This window comes from Bos mutus, chromosome 4 (genome assembly GCF_027580195.1).
Source record: "Bos mutus isolate GX-2022 chromosome 4, NWIPB_WYAK_1.1, whole genome shotgun sequence".
NCBI lineage: Eukaryota > Metazoa > Chordata > Mammalia > Artiodactyla > Bovidae > Bos > Bos mutus.
Window position 1 is genome coordinate 53386119 of NC_091620.1, and position 12014 is coordinate 53398132.

A 12014-nucleotide genomic window follows, 5' to 3' on the forward strand; every position below is an offset into this window, starting at 1 on the left:
TTTATAGAGTTGTGCAACTGCCACCACCATCTGATTTTAGAACATTTCCATCGCTCCTAAAAGAAGTCTCATGTGCATTCCAGCCCCAAGCACCCACTTATCTGTTTTCTGTCTCTATGAATTTGCCTTTTCTGTTCTCTTTTTCTGAGGTGATGCATTGTGCTGAAGAGGCAGCAGTCTCTGAGCAGGGGGACTAGCTTCTGGGAGGTGCTGTGGTATGGAGGAGGCTGCAGAAGCAGTGGAGGAGGGGAAGCAGTGAAAGAGACTTGCTGGGGTGGGGGTCAGGGCTGCTAACCCCAGTATCCTGATGATACTCTGCTCTTCAGAGTGTCCAGGTGGGGTGGATCAACAGAAACTGTCTATTTTAATTCTAAGGCATGCTTGTACTTGGCTTCCCAGATAGCCCTGGAAATTGTTGAACTCCTGATGCTAGAGGAACCCCATCTGCTGTGTCTTAACTTAGCACTTCTCAACTGTCACAGTGTCTTTGATTTTAGCCTAGTAGTTTTTGGCTCAGCTTTTGAGGGACTTCACTGCTATGATGTTTTTGTATAGAGTCAGAACACATGTATTCATTTGTTAGAAAAAATTCAAGGATGTGTGAGTTTGACCAGCTCTTTATTTGTTGTGTTAAGACTGTCTAGCATCCCATCGTTCTCTCAGACAGTAAAGGGGAAGGGAGGTCCCGTATCCAGAATGTTTTTTTGTCTTGAGAATGAAGAGCAATTTAAGAATCCCACTGGGATTCTGTCATCTTTATCTCTTCTCCAATGGTGCCTACCACAGTGCTGTAGACAGTAGGTAGTCAGTAAATAGACTTTGCATGAGTCTTGATTTTGAACAAACCTCTGGGGAAGAAATCATTTCACTGATGCTTATTTCTCCTCTGACCTGTGCTTTTTAAAGTATTCATTATTAAATTAGAAGAAACTAGCTTTTAAATAAACTTGAGATTTTATTTTCTAAGGATTTTTTTCACCCCTTATAGCTCTTAACTTGGTGTATATTCTAACATTCTCACATTGGGGCTGGGACAGAGGTATAAGGGGGCAGTTGTCTTTACTACTTAACATTTATTTAACTTTTCACAGTGAGCACCTCCCTAGTCAATCACCACAACCTCAGGCGTTGTTAGAAGTGAAGTGAAGTGAAGTGAAGTAGCTCAGTTGTGTCCAACTCTTTGCAGTCCCATGGACTGTAGTCTACCAGGCTTCTCTGTCCGTGGGATTTTCCAGGCAAGAGTACTGGAGTGGTTTGCCATTTCCTTCTCCAGGGGATCTTCCTGACTCAGGGACTGAACTCAGGTCTCCTGCATTGCAGGCAGACGCTTTACCCTCTGAGCCAGGCGTTGTTAAGAGCTCCTTAATGGGAAAAATATATTAAACATGTAGATTTATCTAAAAGGATTGGAACCAAAGCTCTCTTCACTTTTCATTGGCAAACACATTTGTCCTGTGTTAGACGGTGGATATGAATTCTACAAGCCCTGCTTTCTCTGGTCTTTCCTCTAGGTGCAATCCATGATTTCTCCCCAAAGAGCCCCTACTGCCTGTAAAGTGATTGATTACCTGCGTGGGGAAGCTAGGTCAATAGCCAATGGTTCTGTCATATGCTTGCTTCTAAGCAAGCAGGGGAAGAGCTGTTTTCTAAAGAGGCTCTACACACCAAAGAGTTGTGTGTGTACAACTCCTCTCTTCTGTTCGAGTCCAATGTGTAAGCCAGGGACTTTCTGGCTTGATGTGCTATGCAGCCCATTATTATTTATGCATTTGTATCAAACTGTGGGCTATCTTGGGAGCTGGCTAAGTAGCACTATCCCAGAAGTCACACCTGTTCTCCATTCTTAAAAATAGGAAGAAGGGTGAGAGTCTTAACTGATTCCCATGGAATGTACATTAAGAAAACAGTAGTTTCTTGAAAACTTAGGTTGAATTCAGGACGTTCAGACAAGTAGGAGTTGTGTCTAGAGAGGTGGTTGGTGCCTGAGTTCTGCAGGAGTCCAGAACCTTAATACTGCTTAACGGCTCATAATAGTAAAATACTGAATATAGAGTGCTCCAGAATTCATTGTGAAGTCATATAAGTAAATGATCCTACTAGTCAGGTGAGATGGTACTAGAGATGTCAGATGTTCAAAGGTTTTTGTGATAATTTGAAAAATTATTTTGTCAAATCCCTTGATAGATTCATTCTAGACCCTTATTTATTAGTCCCTTAACCAATATAAACTTAGGCTAATGGTAGTGACTGTCTTGCCCAATGGAGTCTATTCACAAGAGAACCAAATAAACCAGAAATAAATCCAAATTATCTCTGGCTGCAGCTGCACTTAAATTAACCTCCTATCACTAGGGATAACTATTAATCTCCATCTCTTGGGAGGGGCTAGGATGAAGAGGTTCGGAGAGCATCAGTCACGTTAAAGAGCCTTGCACCAGCATCTTTGCTGATGGTCCCACTATGTGTAAGGCAGGTTTTGTTTGCTTGACATTTGTCCACCCCAAAGAAGTTTAGTTGAAGATTCAGCATATGAATGGATGAATAATTTTATTGTGCCTCAAAATTCTCCCGTCTCTTCAATAAATCTTGGTTATTGGGCTGCGTCTAAGCAGGAATTGTATTAGGATCATGTGGATGGGATGAATGGCTCTTCTGGAAATTGGGTTATTATTTGGGAGCATCACCAGGAAATGCCTGAGAGCTGTAGCCTGTGGCCCTGCCCTCTTGCCAGGAGCTTTTCTGGTGCTGGTGACTTCGTTCTCCCAGTTGTGATGGTATACCTTTCTTGCATGATTAAGGATACATCTTTTTAAGCCTTTTGCAGCAGTAAAAGAGTTAGGACGGTAGTTCTCAACCCTGCCTGCACACTGGAATCACTGGAACTTTGAAAAATGCTCATGTATGTGCATGCTTCAAGCCAATTTACTGAGTTTTGATGTTCAGACAGCAAAGTTTTGAAAGCCCCCTTAGGAAAACCTCTGCTAAAACAGATACTTTGGCTCAAGCCATAAATAGGCTGGGCCCTGCCCCTTCCTGCCCCACTCCAGAGTGGGGAAGCATCTTCTGAACAAAATTTTTACTGACAACAGGCTAAAAGTTGTCATTAAAATACCAAAGTTTCCAGAAAAGATGAATTTAGCAGGCATTGTTTTATGCTGCTTCAGTGAAGTGTCAGTAAACATGCTCTCATGAACCCTCCATGGCTCATAGCCTGCCTCCCTTGTCCAGTGTTGGGGGTTCAGGCCTCTCCTCTGCCCAGCTCCCCTTCAGGACTTCAGTGGTTGGAGCTCAGTGTTTCCGGGGAGAATGGCACGTGTGCTGGGTGCCTATCACGTGCCAGGCTCTATTCTAAGGTCCTTTGTGTTCTCTCTTTTCATCCTTAAGGTAATTTAAATATTACTGTCCTTTACAAAAGAAGAAAAAGTGAAAGTGTTAGTCGCTCAGTCGTGTCCAACCCTTTGGAACCCCACAGACGGTAGCCCCCAGGGTCCTGAGTCCGTGGGATTCTCCAGGCAAGAATACTGGAGTGGGTTCCCATTTCCTTCTCCAGGGGATCTTCCCGACCCAGGGATCGAACCCAGGTCCCCTGCATTGCAGGCGGATTCTTTACCATCTGAGCAGTCAGTTACTTATTAACACAGTTCCAAACAGTCTGTTGCTGTCGGGAAATGCTTGCTTGTACATAACCCTCACCCTACAGCTCAGGACCTTTCCTTCTTGTCCCACACTTTGGAGTTTATGAATGCAGATTCTCAGCCAGGTTAGGAAGTCTAGCCTTCTCAGCCATGACTTCATGAGAAGCTGTGCCTGTAGACCTGTCTTTGAGGAGGGTGTTGACAGCACTAGAGATGACAGTGAGGGAAGGAAGAGGCATGAAAACTGCTCACAAGCTCTGGTAGACTACAGCACTGATTTTTTTTCTATCTCCACAAACCCATTTCTGTCCTCAACCACCAATTTTGCTTAATACTCTATCAAGCTCAAATTTTCCTCCACTCCCCCTTCCCCCGTCTCTTTCTCTTTCTCTCTCCCTTGCTCATCTTTTTTTTTTTTTTTTTTTTTAAAGAGACAGGGTCTCGCTATATTGCCCAGGCTGGAGTACAGTGGCTATTCACAGGCGCGATCCCACTACTGATCAGCACAGGAGTTTTGACCTGCTCCGTTTCCGACCTGGGCCGGTTCACCCCTCCTTAGGCAACCTGGTGGCCCCCTGCTCCCGGGAGGTCACCATATTGATGCTGAACTTAGTGCGGACACCCGATCGGCATAGCGCACTGCAGCCCAGAACTCCTGAGCTCAAGCGATCCTCCAGCCTCAGCCTCCCGAGTAGCTGGGATTACAGGCGCGCGCCACCGCGCCCGGCTCCCTTGCTCATCTTTCTACTTTAATCTCTTGTCCACTGTTCAACATTTTCCCATTTGGGGTATTTGCCCACAAAACACAATTCTTACTTAGCATCATGAGATTCACAGCATTCCTGTGTACCTCAATATGTAGATTTACCAAAACCATTTGGACATCATCTGTGTAGCCATTTAAGATTCTTTGCTCAGGTTAGGACGTGTATCAGAACTGGGCCATCGGTCCAGCAGCTAGAGCACAAAATACGCAAAGCTGTCTGCTGTCTGGGGCGGAGGAGGGCTAAGAGAGTTATTACGCAGGAAACATAAGAGCTCTAGCTTAGAGAGGGGAGAGCTGTCACCTGAATCACTCCGTTCTTTTTCTGCTCTCCTTGAGAGTTCATTTCCTTTTCTGAAACCTGATTGAACAGAATGATTTCAGCTTTTAGTAGCTCGGTCCATAAACAACTAAGTAAAAGCTTTCTCCTTTACTCCTCGGAGTCACCAGCAGAGGTGGTTGAGTGGGAGGCGTCTGTCCTTGGCCTGACTTCTCTGTGCTGGTTGATACTTGGGTTCAAAATCTGTGACCATTCTCGTTTTCCTGCTCAATGGCATTTTCTGCTGGTGAGATATTATCGTAGTAAAGCATTGACTTTGGAGGCAGACATGTCCACAGGAAAATGGACTCAGACACACAGGACACAGGCAGTGTTGTGGAGGGCAATGTGTCTAACCCAGAGCTGACAGTCCTTTACTACTAAAGAAGCTATGTCCTCATTTGAAAAAAAATAAGAAAATCCTCCATAAGCAGAACTTTAGGCAGATGAACCTGTGTTGGGCCTGGGGGGCTGGGGGTAGGGTATGGTGTGGCTCTTGTGTTAAATGAAAAAAAGCTTTATTTTTTATTTTCACAATCTAAATCCACTCCAATTTGGCTAGAAAGAAGACTGCAGAACTACTGTTGTGAATGCTGGGTGGAGCAATCTAGTCCTGGGTCATGTGCTATTGGATTTTCAGAGAAGGGGCCTGTTTGCATGAGCAAATGTGCACTGGCTGGCTGCCCCGTGGGAGCCCAGACTCTGTGGATTGTGCGTATTGGGGGTCAGGGACAATGTAGTCAAGGTGAGCCCTAGGGGATCCCTCAAAGGGGCTGTCGATGCTTTTGTTCCTTGTAGTGTTTTCCCTACTTCTGCACCACTGTGCACTTTCTTGGCCATATGAAATGCTGGACTGCTTGCTCTCCTGAAAAGGGCTTCCCTTTGAGAGTATGTATTTATAAGCACCTTGTATCCAGTGAGACAATTAGACAAGCAGGTGTGGGGTGGGGACATGAGCAATGGAATTCAGTTTTCCCAGGTGACCTTAATTCAGGAGCCGTGATCTTGCTGAATGAGGGTGGGTGCAGCTGTAAGTCTTGTACTGGAAGCCAAGTAAAGTGGACTCTGGTCCTGACTCTGAGAATCTAGCAATGCCAGCCTTGCTCTAACCCTCATACCTCCATCCCAGGCCACAGCCTGAACCCGAACCTCATGGAAGTTTCTGGAGCTTGGGGCTGGGACGAGAGAGCCCTTCCTCTTTGAGAGCCAAAGCTTTCTGCCCTCGTCTTTCAACTTTGAGGACCTGGCGCAGACATGAGCCCCAGGAGCATTTTTCCAGGCAGTGTCTACATTTGCTGGGTCTTAAAACTCAATCACCAACAATTAGTGCAGAAGCAGTTATGCGAACTGAAACAATTTAGACTAATTGAAACCTTTTTTGGCTCATCAAAACCCACTGTTCTGCATCTGAGGGTGAGTTAATTGATAGTGAGATTAAGCACGATGAGATTATGGGAAAGAAAAAAAAAAAAAAACACTGACGAGCTTTTAAAAATCTTTATGAACATTCATTTTTAAATTGAGGCCAGATCTTCTATCTTGCTAAAAAGAATTCTGAAGCAGGCTTGCAAACTGGTCCAGTCCATTAACCTGCCCTCTGGGTTAGGAACAGTGGGTGCCAGTCTTGACTTCTCTTTCTCATCCATGCCACATTGAGGCCACCAAATCCACCTTCACTAGATATTCAGAATTGGGCCACCACCCTGGTCCAAGGCACCCGACCATCTCCCACCTGGTCTACTGGACTCTTCCATGAACTCTTTGCTGTACCTGTACCCCATCACAATCTATTCACACCCAGTAGTCAAAGTGGTCCCATTCATCCTAAAAAGTCAGTGGCTTTTCCTCTCACTAAAGAATAACACCCGCGTGAAGCCCACCTCCCCTCTCCCCACCGAGCACACATACATGCTCACCCGCTGTCCTGGCGCCCCAGCACACCTAGAAGCAGCCCCCTGGCCCTCGCTGTTCACCTGCCTGCAGGGCTTTTCATCTCAATCCTCACATCCTCTCCCTCACCTCCTTCAACACCTTGTTCAGTCGTCACCCCATGAGCCCTCCCACAGCCATCTCACCTACAGTTTCAACACTGAGCAACACCCTGCCTCCCTATGCAGAACATTCACATCCACACGCATTTCATACTCTCTTCCTTGTTCTCTTTTTCTCTTTAGTGGTTAACACTTGATCATATATTTTGCTTCTTTGTCTGTTTAATTTTCAGTGTCCCCACTGGAATATAAACTTTTATCAACTACAAATTGGCACGTGCTTCTACAAGGATTAGATCATGTGCTGCTGGCAGCTGCTGGTTTTCAACACCCCCTGAAGGAATTCAGGGGAAAGAGCAGAAATGAGTCACACTGTGCTCTGGGGAGAACTGGCAGGACAAGTCTTCAGATAGTTAGATATTCTCAGGAGCCAGTGTTATGAGCCCAGTTCTTGCATCTCCTCATATCTAGAAAACCACCAAAATCCCTTATGGTGATGTTTGTTCCTTGTGATTAGCAGTAACCTTCACATGACTAGCAGAAACTTCTGCAAAAAATATGTGCCTGATGCATGTGCTCCCCCTTCACCAAAATCACATATATATACTGACCTTCCTCTTGGAAGCAGTTTCTCAGAGCTATCTCCTGGGCTATAGTCCATTTTGCCCTAAATAAAACTTGACTCACAACTGTCATATTGTGCTTTTTTTTAAGTCAACAATTCCATGAGGACAAGAATTTGAGTCTGCGTCATTTAAGTCTATATCCTCTGTTGTGCCTAGCACTCAGTAGGTGCTCCAGAAATATTTGAATGACACCTGAAAGCATCTTCTCCAGGGAAGGTGCCACATTCAGTATATTGGTGTAAAAACTGGCTTACTTTGAAATGACTAGCCCAGAGATACATATATAACTTAAGTCTTAAGTTTAAATTGCATTACTACCATAACATTACTTTGCCGAAAAAAAGGTCCATCTAGTCAAAGCTGGAGAAGGCACTGGCGACCCACTCCAGTACTCCTGCCTAGAAAATCCCATAGATGGAGGAGCCTGGTAGGCTGCAGTCCATGGGGTCGCTAAGAGTTGGACACGACTGAGCGACTTGACTTTCACTTTTCACTTTCCTGCATTGGAGAAGGAAATGGCAACCCACTCCAGTGTTCTTGCCTGGAGAATCCCAGGGACGGGGGAGCCTGGTGGGCTGCCATCCATGGGGTCGCACAGAGTCAGACACGACTGACGTGACTTAGCAGCAGCAGCGGCAGCAGTCAAAGCTATGGTTTTTCCAGTAGTCATGTATTGATGTGAGAGTTGGACCATAAAAAGCTGAGCACCAAAGAATTGATGCTTTTGAACTGTGGTGCTGGAGAAGACTCTTGAGAGTCCCTTGGACTGCAAGGAGATCAAACCAGTCAATCCTAAAGGAAATCAGTCCTGAATATTCATTGAAAGGACTGACACTGAAGCTGAAGCTCCAATCCTTTGGCCACCAGATGTGAAGAACTGACACATTGGAAAAGACCCTGATGGTGGGCAAGATTGAAGGCAGGAGGAGAAGGGGACAACAGAAGATGAGATGGTTGGATGGCATCACTGACTTGATGAACATGAGTTTGAGCAAGCTCCGGGAGTTGGTGATGGACAGGGAAGCCTGACCTGCTGCAGTCTGCAGGGTCGCAAAGAGTCGGACACGACTGAATGATTGAACTGACCGACTGACTGACTCAGCTTAAAATACATATCTTCCCCACACTGCAAAAACCCTGAAGCCTCTGAGTAGTTCTTACCAAGGGTGGTGGTGGTTTAGTTGCTAAGTTGTGTCCTATTCTTTTGACCCCATGAGCTGTATGAAGCCTGCCAGGCTCCTCTGTCCATGGGATTTTCCAGACAAGAATACTGGAGTAGGTTGCCATTTCTCTCTTCAGGGGATCTTCCCAACCCAGGAATCAAACCTGGGTCTCCTGCATTGTAGGCAGATTCTTTACCAACTGAGCTATGAGGGAAACCCCTTACCAAGGGACTAAAATTGTGTAAATTCAGTGGTTTTCAGATTCATCCTTTTGGAATCCTTAGTTCAAATGAAATGTCTCTTGAAACCCTGACATTTCCCTGGGTAATGACAATCCAGGCCTGGGACAGACAAGGCCCTGCCCTCACACCTCTCATGACCCAACCTGACACCAAGGAGGGACCTGTTAGTGAGGAGCTGCCCACTGCCTGAAGAGGCCGGCACAGTGGGAGATACAGCCAAGAATGGCCTTGTATGCTGGTGGCTCCCAGGGCCCTCCTATGTGAGGATGGTTGTTAAGAGTGTGAATTTCTACTCTCCATATTTTGGGAGGTCTGGAGTGGGCTCAGAAACCTGTGTGACTTTAAATGCCCTTGTGCTTCTAACCCACACCATCAACACGGGGACTTTTTAGCTAAATTGTGCATGCTGCAGTGTGTGTGTGCTCAGTCATGTCCGACTTTGCGGCCCTATGGACTGTAGCCCACTAGGCTTCTCTGTCCATGGGATTCTCCAGGCAAGAACCCTGGAATGGGTTGCCATTTCCCCTTCCAGGGGAATCTTCCTCATCCAGGGATTGAACCTACGTCTCCTGAGTCTCTTATGTTGGCAGGTGGATTATTTACCACTGAACCACCTGGGAAGGGTTTTAAACTTGGATCCACAGTTCCTGTGAGCCTTTGTATAGACATGCACTATTGAATACACTATATGTTTGTGTGTTATACATTTGTATTTTTTCAAAGAATCCATCACATTTCCAAGGAAGGACTTTCTCCTCATTCCTTCAGATGCAGACTTTAACATTCAAGTCTGCATGTTGATGGTGCGAGGAGAGGCCAGAATCTGTCAGGTGGAGGAATGAGATGGGTCTGGAGACCCAGGGCTGGGGAAGTTCATTTGCTCAGGAACTAGTGACACAGACCCCATAGTGCACCCTTTGGAAAACCCTGAAAGGACGAGGTACTTGGGCTGAGCTGAAAGAATAAGAAAGCGAGGAGACAGCTGCAGGGTCGCTTGTGGGCCTGCCACTAATCTTCCCCAGAGAACAGGAGGCCGGAACTGGAGGAGGCAGGGAGAAGTGACAGGTCTTTGAATTTCTCTGCCTGCATGGGCAAAGGAGCCTCCATGGGGATCCATGATCCAGACTGTTAATCGCTGTCAGGCCTCCAGGAAACAGAGGAGGCCTTACTCAGTGCCCTGCAGAGCTAATTAAGAATCACAATTAATTACTTTGTTTTATTCACTGCAGAGGCTGAACGCTGACTATCTTCCGGAGTTAGATCAGCGCCTCCCTCCTCGCCCCGCTTATGGGTCTGTCCAACAAGCAGATATCCAAACTGGACTTGGATGCAGCCTCAGAGGTTTCCTTCTCCTCGGGCTCTCTTTTCAAAGTGCAGTGGTTAACACTTGGAGGTTTCTGTACATCTGGCTCTTACTCATTTATCCAAGCAGCACTGAGGCTCCTACCATGTACTCAGACAAATGTGATGCAGAGCACCAGTCCTTTTCCCTGATTTTACCCTTTGTACTGTTCGGGAGCTGTTTCTTCTCAACTACATGTTGAGTTTCTTGAAACGGGAACCTTGTCTAATTTATTGTGTTACTTCCATACTGGGTACACAGTGGTGCTCACTAAATGGGGAATGACACGTGTGTGTCTAGTGTCTGGGTCCTCCCCTGCACATCCCTAGCTGTTTCTCTGCCCATCCAGGCTTCCCTTTGCGGCTTCAGTAGTGTCTGCCTCCACGTCTGTGAGCTTCTGTATGTGTTCCAGCTCTATGTAAGTGCACCTGCCAGCACTCACTTTCTGCGTCTTATCTCCACCTTAAGTCCCTTTTCTGCTGTCCTGCTAGTTACTGTCCTCCACTGGAAACCAGGGGTCTGGAGGCTTCTAAACAGATCCTCCCAGGAGGGAAATGTCAGACCTGCCTTTCACTTGCCACCATCACCTGCCACATGTGTCATTACTGGCTCATACCCCAGCAGGCACTTTGTGACCTCACTGTGATGATGAGGCAGGAGGTAGCAGCTGTGCTGGGGACAGGGCTCTGTCTGTGGTCTCTGACAGGCGGGGGAGCCAGAAGCCTGGTGTGAGGACTACCACTGTGATCTCAAGTCTTTCCTAGCTTTATAAATCAGGGGAGGTGAAAGGGTTAAACAGGAGAGCCTAAGAGCACAGGGGTCTGGGAACTTGCCTGCTCAAAATGTGAGTCTGCTAATGAGGCCTCTTTCCAGGAAGGCCAGCAGACAAGCGGCTGTCTACACTAAAGTAGATGCTAACAAGGATGGGCTTGGCTGTGATGAACAGGGGCTGAACGAGGTTAATGAATGGAGGACCCAGAGACAGGGCCTAATGGCTCTGGTGGCATTTCAAGCCAGAGCTCACTGGAGCCATGACCAGGAGCCCCAGTGATGAGGGGCTGCAGGGTCTGCGCAGGACCAAAGAGGGGCCTCTCCAAACTGCAGAGGGAGCTGAGTTAAACGGTCCCTCTGGCTAACCTTGCTGCACAAGTGTTAGCAACTTTGGGGGTGCTCCAGGGCAGGCCCTCCAGGGAGCAGGCTGGCGGGATAATGAGTGGCTGGGACATGGCACTGAGCCTCTGCAGCTGCTGGAGTTCTCCACGCTGCTCTGACGAACACTCAGCTCCTCCAGCAGCAGGGCTCTCCAAGTGGCCTCTTGGGCCTGAGTCATTTGCTGCTCCTTGCTCTACAAGGGCCCACGATGATGCTAACGGAAGCAGCCATTGTGACACCTCTGAGGATGCAGGGAGACTTTCCAAGACCTGCAAGGGCTCTGCACCTGGGAGTCAGGGCCTCCCATCTCTCTCTGCTGCACAGGTGTGAAGCAGAGCGTCCCCCTCCTGCATCTCATTCGAGCATCTCCCGGGGCTTAACCCCACCCCTCCCAGCCCCAGGGCCGAGGAAGTCCAGGTGCTCTGGTGCTCTGGGACCACCCAAAAAGCATATTCTCCACACAGCAAAGTCCTTGACAAGTCTAAGGTGGTTCATTTCTCGCAGCCTCATTTACAGAGGACTTAATCATGTGGCCAGCTGACAGATCACCTTTGATGATAAATCACTGTGCAATTTTTGGCACACATGTCAAAAAGAGTTCAGAGAATTGGGTGACATCTATTATACTTATTTGTGTGAAAGGCTTCTCAGCACGTAGAGCTATAAAAATGGAAGAAAATAAAGAGGCTGGGTCCTGATGCAGCCACAGATTCACAAATGATTTCTTATTTGTTTCACTAAGATGTGTGTTCAACATTTTCCTTTCTAGGTTCAGCAATTA